An 8,448-nucleotide genomic window follows, 5' to 3' on the forward strand; every position below is an offset into this window, starting at 1 on the left:
ATTACCAGCATGTGTCACAGATGTGGTAGGACACACTCACACACAGAATTTCTCCATCTTAGATTTATATTTTGAGAAAAAAACAAAATACAAATCAAAGAGTGCAAATTGGGTTGGCTGAAGAAGGGAATATACTGCTGTGATACACAGGAGCACCATGAAGAGTTTTAAGGTGAGTATGCAAGACAGAAATTTGGGCTCGCTTCTTCCAGATTTTTTTTTCTTTTAATGCTTAATAAAAAAAATTTAATGTATAAGAAAGTATTTATCTGTTAATATTTATATTATTTCAAGTAACATTAAATTATGTTGAAACAGACAAGGAAGTTGGCAAAAGCGCCTGCTTAAAAAAATATTTTAGATTTTGAAATTTGACGTTTATCTAAGATGATTTCGGAAGCGTTTTTAACATTCGTTTCTTATTTGTTTGGTTCCACCGGGTTTGCTCATTTTCACGGGGTTTGTTAATATATTAAAAATTCTATGTTTAAAATAAGTGAGTTTGTTCTACTGTTTTGTTGTTGTCAATTCATTCAGTAGAAAATGTGAAGCTGACTTCACGTCACGTTGAGTTCTGGAAAACTGCCTTGTTTATCCGCCATACTGGGAGGACCGTGCTGAGTTTATAAGTGTTTTGATTTTCTATCACACTTATAAAAAATGTCACCATTCTGTCATTCATCACTCAGATCATGGATCATGGAGAGAAAACTGGACAATGCAGTATGCTTTTTTCGCGTTCTCTACGTGGCTTACATATAACACATTTCAATTCAAAACTGTTAAAGGATTGTTAGGCTGCATTAATCAGATCAACCGGAAACGGGAACATTTCCCATGTCACGAATCCTGTCTATGGTCTTCTGTCTGATCGCCATCAGAGGTCACTGTCCTATTTCACTGACTCTCACATTACACAGACTGTTACACATCACCCTGGACTACACTTCCCATGTTCCATTGCACAGATTGCACTTTCTCCTGCAGCCAATCAGATATTGTATAAATATGAGGTTCTTCCCACTATTCAGGGCAGAGTATTGTCTAGAGTATAACGCTTTCCTAGTGTTAGCTACTTTACAGAGCCATTTCCAAGTTCCCTGAGTCTAGTTAAGTCTTGTTTCTAGTCTGGTTATCCTTGTCTTGATCCTTACCTGCTATCTCATCTTGTCTGATTTATGCTCGCCCTGGATTTATTGCTTGTCTTGGATTAACCCTTTGTCTTGCCTTTTCTGACTCGAGGGGGTTCGCCCCTCATTTGGACTATTGTCTGCCTGTTCCGATTACCTGTTTGCCTCACCCCCTTAATAATGTTCAATGTCAGTCAACTCTCACCTGTCTTTGGATTACTCTTTTGTCTTGCCCTGTTTATATCTGTTTGCTGGTGTTCGATTCTGTCTGTTTTTGACCATGTCTATGAATAAAACTTTGCACTTGGATCCGCCCGCTTCACATCTCGTTTGCTCCGCAACATCATAACACCTGATGTACTTGTTACATCATAAGAAGAATAGCATCTACGCTAATATTAGTCTGTCTCATTTTAATTCTGAGGTCACTGTTGCCACCCAGATCCAGTCTGTATCCAGATCAGATGGTCTCCCGGATCCAGTCCGTATGTAGCCCAAATGGTGGATCAGCACCTAGAGATAACCTCTACATCACTGAATGTCAACGGAGACCATGTCAACTAGATGAGCCCCAGAGACAGATCCCCAGTGAAGACCTCGTCACCTAGAAAGCCATTGTCACAAGACCATAGATCCTCTGCACAATCTGACTTTGCTGCAGCCTGAAATAAACTGCTTTCATTTGTAAGTGATTTCAGGTGTAAGGCTTCTCTCTGGTGTGAAATTTTAAAGTTTCGAGGGTATCTTAATGAGTGAAGTCGTGTCCACATTAAGTGCAGGTGAAAGCCTTCACGCCACTGTGAATCTTTAGACTTTCTTTTTGTTGGAAGCTCTTTTCACACTCTTGGCAGTTGAAAGGCTTCTTCCCAGGGTGAACTTTCATAGAAATCTCAAGGGTTTCTTTGTGCAGCTCTTTCCGCAGAGAAGACACATATAAGGCTCTTGTCTGATATGAGTTATTATGTGCGTCTTAAGGTGTCTTTCCTCTGTGAAACTCCTTCCACACTGCTGACATATAAAACAGCTCACTCTGAAATGAACAATCATGTTAAGGCTCAAGTTCAGCGAGAAACTCTTTCCACACTGATCGCATGTGATCGGCTTCTCTCCAATGCGAGTTCTCGTGTGAGCCCGAAGATTTCCTTTTCGATTCAACATTTTTCCACATACTTTGCAGGTGTAAGACTTCTCTCCAGTGTGAAGACTCTTGTGGCTATTAAGGCTTCCTTTATGTGCGAAAATCTTTCCACACTGATCACATGTGATTTACATCTTTCCGGTGTGAATTCTCAAATTCAAGATTTTTTTTTTGTGAAACTCTTTCGACAAAAGGCTTCTCTCCAGTGTGAATTCATGTGGACTTTAAGGTTTCCATATTTATTGAAACTCCTTTCACATTGTTGGCAGTGGTAATAAGCTTTTTTTTTCCATGAGGAAGTCTTACTAGTCTGTGAACATCTAAAAGATTGTTCTCAAGTAATGAAATCGCATGCAGATATTTCTCTTCTGTTTCAGTCAGATATTTCCTCTTTCAGGACAATCTGATCTAGGGCAAAAAAAGACAAGAACATGTTACATGTCTTCAAGTGCCTTTAGAACTTTCAACAACATAGCTTGAGGATTAGGCTTGCATTTGTACACAAGCATTAGCATGGTTTATGTCCTATCTATCAATCCGACCGCCACCACTTGTGTTTCATAAGACTAGTGAAAGCTGCTTGTGAAACACTATTTCATAAAGCTTTCAAACCTTTGCGAATCATTTCTTACGAAACAGTGGTTCAGAGCAGGTATAAAAAAGCCAAAGTCACATGAATTCAGTAAACGAGGCTTTGTTACAGTTTTTCTCATTTGCTAAGACACGCTCAGTGAAACTGGGATTCACTTGATCTTCATCATCACATTCTTAGCACAGGAGAAGTCTTCTCTTTCAAATGCCTTAACACTTTTTCATATGTTTCACACATTTTTCACACCCTTTGTCAAAACAGTCACCACAGATCTCATTGAAAGATCCCAAACTCCATTGGATTCACTGTTGAATAACAGGAAAACATCTATTCACAGCTGATAGAAAGTACTTGCATAATTATGAATCTCCAATGCACCTGTGTGAAACTTGTTTGCACAACTCTTCAATCAGCAATCAATCCTCATCCCTCTACAAAAGATGCCACCTCTGTATTGCTATTTGCAAGCATGGATCAAAGAGGCCATAGGCACGGAAGGAGAGTAAGAGGCCATGGCAGAGGGGCCCGAGGAAGAGGAGTTTGTATGCGTGGTGGAGGAGCTGCAGCAGCAAGAGGACAAAATCGAGCTCAAGTTTCAAATGAAATTCGGGCAACAATTATTGACCATGTCATCAATCATGGCTTGTCCTTTAGAGAGGCTGGACAAAGGGTTTAGCCCATTCTGAGTCAGAGCACTGTGGCATCTATTGTCAGGCTTTTTCGGAATGAGAACAGGTAATTCACAGTGTTACTGTAATGTATACCACTGTGTATTTCAGCTTTACTGCTTTGCCCTTTTAGCAGAAAAAAAAACTGTGTCTACAGTAATGCAGATGTTTTATCAATCCCATTTATGTGACTGTCATACAGTAATGTCAATTTTGACATGCTTTTTGCTTTTACTTTATAGAATCCACACATTACCACACACTGGTGGCAGAGGAAAGATATTTGGTATTGAACAGGAGTCTGCCATTGTAGATATGGTAGTGGCACACAATGCGTGAAATCCAGTCAGCAGTAATCGCAGATCAGGGAGAATTTAGAAATATAAACAGTGTGAGTTTGGCAACTATAGGTCGAGTCCTTAAACGAAACCATGTCAGAATGAAGCAGCTGCACAGAGTTCCATTTCAAAGAAACTCTGACACTGTAAAGGAGGCACGATTCCAGTTTGTGCAGGTACAGATTTTTTATTGTAATACTGGCTGGGGTGGACTGCAGTGGAAAGGACTTCTCCCCTTTTTCTACAACTCCCTGCGAGGAAGAGCAACACTGGATATCCTAGTCATCCACAGTGTCCAGCTGGTGAACGCAATGAAAGAGGACTTGCACTATCTTGAACTTCGCCACCCTGGCATGAAAATCTTATTGTCAGCTGTGACCCAGAGGTGCCAGTGGAAGGCTGGTGCCAATCCGGTGAAGCTTGACAAGGCCAGGAAATTTGTTAACAATGTTATGGCTACGTTTGTTCATAGCTTAAATGGTCAGTCCCTCCAGTTTTTCGCGATTCTGCGATCGCTGAATTTAACGCAAAATCAACATAATGTCGCATTTTTTTGCGATCCTGCATAATTTGTAATTTAACCGCAAAATAATCGCCAAAGAAAATAATTATACAAAAATTTCAATAATAAAAAGATAAAAAATATATATATATTACGTTGATAAAGACGCTGCACACGTGATGTCTGTGAGCCGTCTGTGTTTTTCAGTCGAGCTACCAAAATGTTTCACCGGACAGCCCGACGGGCTATCATAAAGTAGAGGGCTCCTGCAGGTCCTTAAAAACTTCTCAATTTAGTTGTATCAAATGAAAGGCCATTCAAGTTTTAAATATGTTAAACAGTATAAGAAAAGTCTTAATTGTAATTGTAAAAGTCAGTTAGGGACGGAAAGACGATAATCGTGATAGGGCTGGATAAAACTTCAAAAGGAAATGATGTCATTGAATAAATATGCACGCTGCACATTTCAAAGTCAAAACGCGGCACTGATGTCTTAATATGAATGTATCTGAAGGGAACCGACTGTCCTCAGAAACGTGTCGTTGGCATTTACATTTCATGTCTGATAAAACGGCGTTAATGCTGCTTTGTGTACAGCTGTTACTAGAGAAACCCTAATATTTCAGCGCTCCTGAAGCGCCCCCTCTGTCACGGTTCAGGGCGCCTTCCCTGCTCCTCTTGCCGTTTGTGTTGTTCAGCAGCTTGTGATCTGGGCAATCAGCGCTGATGGTGCAGCGGGAGTGCACAGATCACAAGCTGACTCGCTACCACCTGTGGCTTATTCCCCCATGCCTTTATATTTCCCCACTTTCCTTTTCTCACTGTGAGTAGATTGTTTTGTCCTTACCTGTCATTTGTGTCTCTCTCACGCTGCAGCCTGACCCTCTGTTCTCTTGTGCAGCAGGACACTTAGCGCGGAGTTCTAGCTGCGTGGATGGTCCGCTTTCCTGCTGGCTCTGGAATCTCTGCTTATTTCCTACGAGCAGTTAAATATTGTTTATGTTACTTTGTGTTTTGTCGCTGCCGGCCAGCTCTGGAGTCTCTGCTTATTTCCTACAAGCAGTTTACTATTATTTTGTGTTACTTTGTGTTCGAGGCAAAGGAAATAAAGCTTCGCTACTTCTAACTCTGCATCTGAGTCCTTTTTACCCCCGGCGTGACACCCTCGTGACAGAGAATCCATTTTTATTTCCAACACATTTTTCAGCTGTTTATATGTGCAGCAAACACATAGTTTTAAATGTGAAAAGTTAATGTGCCATCTAAAAATCTAAACAATTAAGACAGTAATATTTATGTTTTAAATACATATAATAAATGATAAACTCGATTTATCCCTTTTAATGGTATAAAGGCTGAAATGCCATTGTATAAGATATTTTGTTTTGCGTGAACCTGTATCTGCATTATAAATCATATCATTTTATGGCTTAATATTCTACTGTACATTGTCCAACCCCACTCATACTGTTCACTTTACTTGTGCGGCTTTAAAAAAGGATTATAAATTGCCTTAAATTGATATTTAAAAATTCTGCAGAAACACTAAAAAATGAATTTTTATATTTGTGTATTGAAAACATATTTGATTTATTTGATTTGATTTAGAGTCATATTTGATTTTCTATATAAAAAAATAAAATAATAATATTTGGGCTAGTTAAATTAATTTTCGGGCTACCAAAATCTGGGAAAACACTGGGAAAAACCAAGGCAAACAGTCCATGGGCATGACACACACATACACATAGACGAGAGTGGACACAAAGCATGGAACTCAAACAACTAATAAAGGGTTGCTAATGATACACAGGCAGATGTGGATGAATAACTAATAATGTCTTGATGAGGATAGGAACAGGAATAACCAAATATGGGCACATGAGAGGAAAATATGGTAACCAAAAAGTCCTAGGGGTTTTGAGACATAATGGTGCAGATTTTTGATTCTGACATTTCTTTGACTGCTGTTGCAGTCACTTCTTGTAACCAGAAAAGGTGTGTTCTCATGTGCGTTGAACGCATTATATAATCATAAGGCAAGTAGGATGCACGACTGTAATATGCCTGGTACATGGTGGCGTGGAGCCACACTTTTTTCCGATAGAAATCATCAGTTAACAGACCGTGAGATAAAGCTTGCATGATTTCAAAGGTTTCAACCTTTTTTTTTTTTTTTTTTTGTCCATATCTTGATGTATTACATGCCTTGTAAATTAGGACTGAACTATTCCTGTTTTGGGTTCTAGGTGAAACGCTGGATGTTTTCATGAAGGGAATGCATGTTGGACTTGAATTATGAACATGAAGGTGTCCTGTATGTTGCTTTTCCTCTTAAAATCTTCAAAGTGGCTGTGGTGGTTAAGAAGATGATTGTTCTTCATAACCTCAGAGATGTGACCACTGGCTTCTATATTAATGAGTACCATCTACTGCCATAACTTGGTTTACGCTTGCGGTAAGGTAAGATAGGGGGAAAAGAATCAAATGGAAACAATTAACAAATTTTGTTGTAATGGCACAAAAAATACATTTATGTAAGGGGGCCATTTTGCCCCATTATTAAGGCAACATGACCCCCTACCTGGGGCAAAAAGGGGCATCTGACCATTACAGAACATTTTATCTGAAGATCAAATTGTTCATCTCGACAATGTAATTTGAATAAATGTACTGGAATAAAATGTTTACTAATGACAAAATATATATATATATATCTGAAAGGCAATTACATTCAACAGTTTTTAAACCTGAAAACATGTCGCAATATAGCAGCAGTTACAATGCAGTGAGACTAAACTATTCCAGTTTTTAGGTTGTTATGACTGTAGAACAGGGGTGCCCGCACTTTTGTGTGTGATGATGCACTCTTTAAGACGAACTCAATGAGAACTACCTGTTCAAGTTTGACACGTGTACAGATTTAGCGCCCCACCTAGTGGCAGTTCTAAGTGAAGCGAGTTCAGTGTTGATCATATTTCTCATGCAGTCCGTTTTGCTTTAATCTTTGGATGCCATTCTTTGTTTTGCATTTGTAAGAGCATCATCTGTAAGTCAGTTCATTATGCTTGATGAAACATATTTGAATGGATTTGTGATGCATTCTTTCAAAGCTTTGATTTGATCAAGACGCCACTCTCTCGTTCGCACGACAGAAGATTACAGTTTATGAAGTTTACATTTTTTATTTTTTTTATTATTTTACAGTTTTAATAGTTTTATTCCTAATTCATAATGTATTTGTTTCAGGCATTTTAGTAAACAACAGACTAAGACTAAGATGAGTCCAAACTCATCTACTACATTTTAGGGATTTTTGGCTTACTGTTAAATTGCATTTGTACATGCAAGGGGAACAAACCCAATGCATTCATCTATATATTAAATCATCCTGTAAGAAAATATCCATTTTGTCTGGTAACAGAACAATTAGTCTGCAAAATCTAATACCCAAAACCAGTAAACAGCAAGTCCTGTCTGGTACCCAAAACTGTATTAGGAGTCTTTTATCAGCCAAGAAGTTATCTAAATAAAGCCAGAGTTTTTTTAAGGAAAAAAAAAAAAAGAAGCAGAGTTTATTGAATAATCTTAGTTGCGTGGGGTTCAGTGATCAGAATTTGCTTGTTGGATTTGTGTTCATCAGACAGTGTGATATCAAACTGATTCACAACATCATCCCATAAACCCAGAACTTCCATAAACATTCACTCGTAACACAATAGAAAACAGTAATATATGTCAATAATCAATACATTAATCAATTAAATGAATTTATAAATGGTTACAAATATAATAAATTATAATATGATTAAATGGAATAATACAAATATTAAATCACTCTAAATGAATGAAGAACAAACAAAGAATCTCAAAGTGTGATTTATTTGTTAAATCCAGCTTCTAACTCTTCCTGACTATAGTTCAATTGGAGCATGGTAAGGAGGTTTACTCATAACTGTACTCAAAGGATTTCTTAAAAGACATATTTTATAATAAATATTGGGTTTTAAAACCCAATAAACAGATTCTCTCAGAACTTACTAAAAAAACGAATTAAACGCATGAGTGTGTTCCTCACTC

Source organism: Garra rufa, chromosome 4, assembly GCF_049309525.1.
Source record: "Garra rufa chromosome 4, GarRuf1.0, whole genome shotgun sequence".
In the NCBI taxonomy this organism is placed as follows: Eukaryota; Metazoa; Chordata; class Actinopteri; order Cypriniformes; family Cyprinidae; genus Garra; species Garra rufa.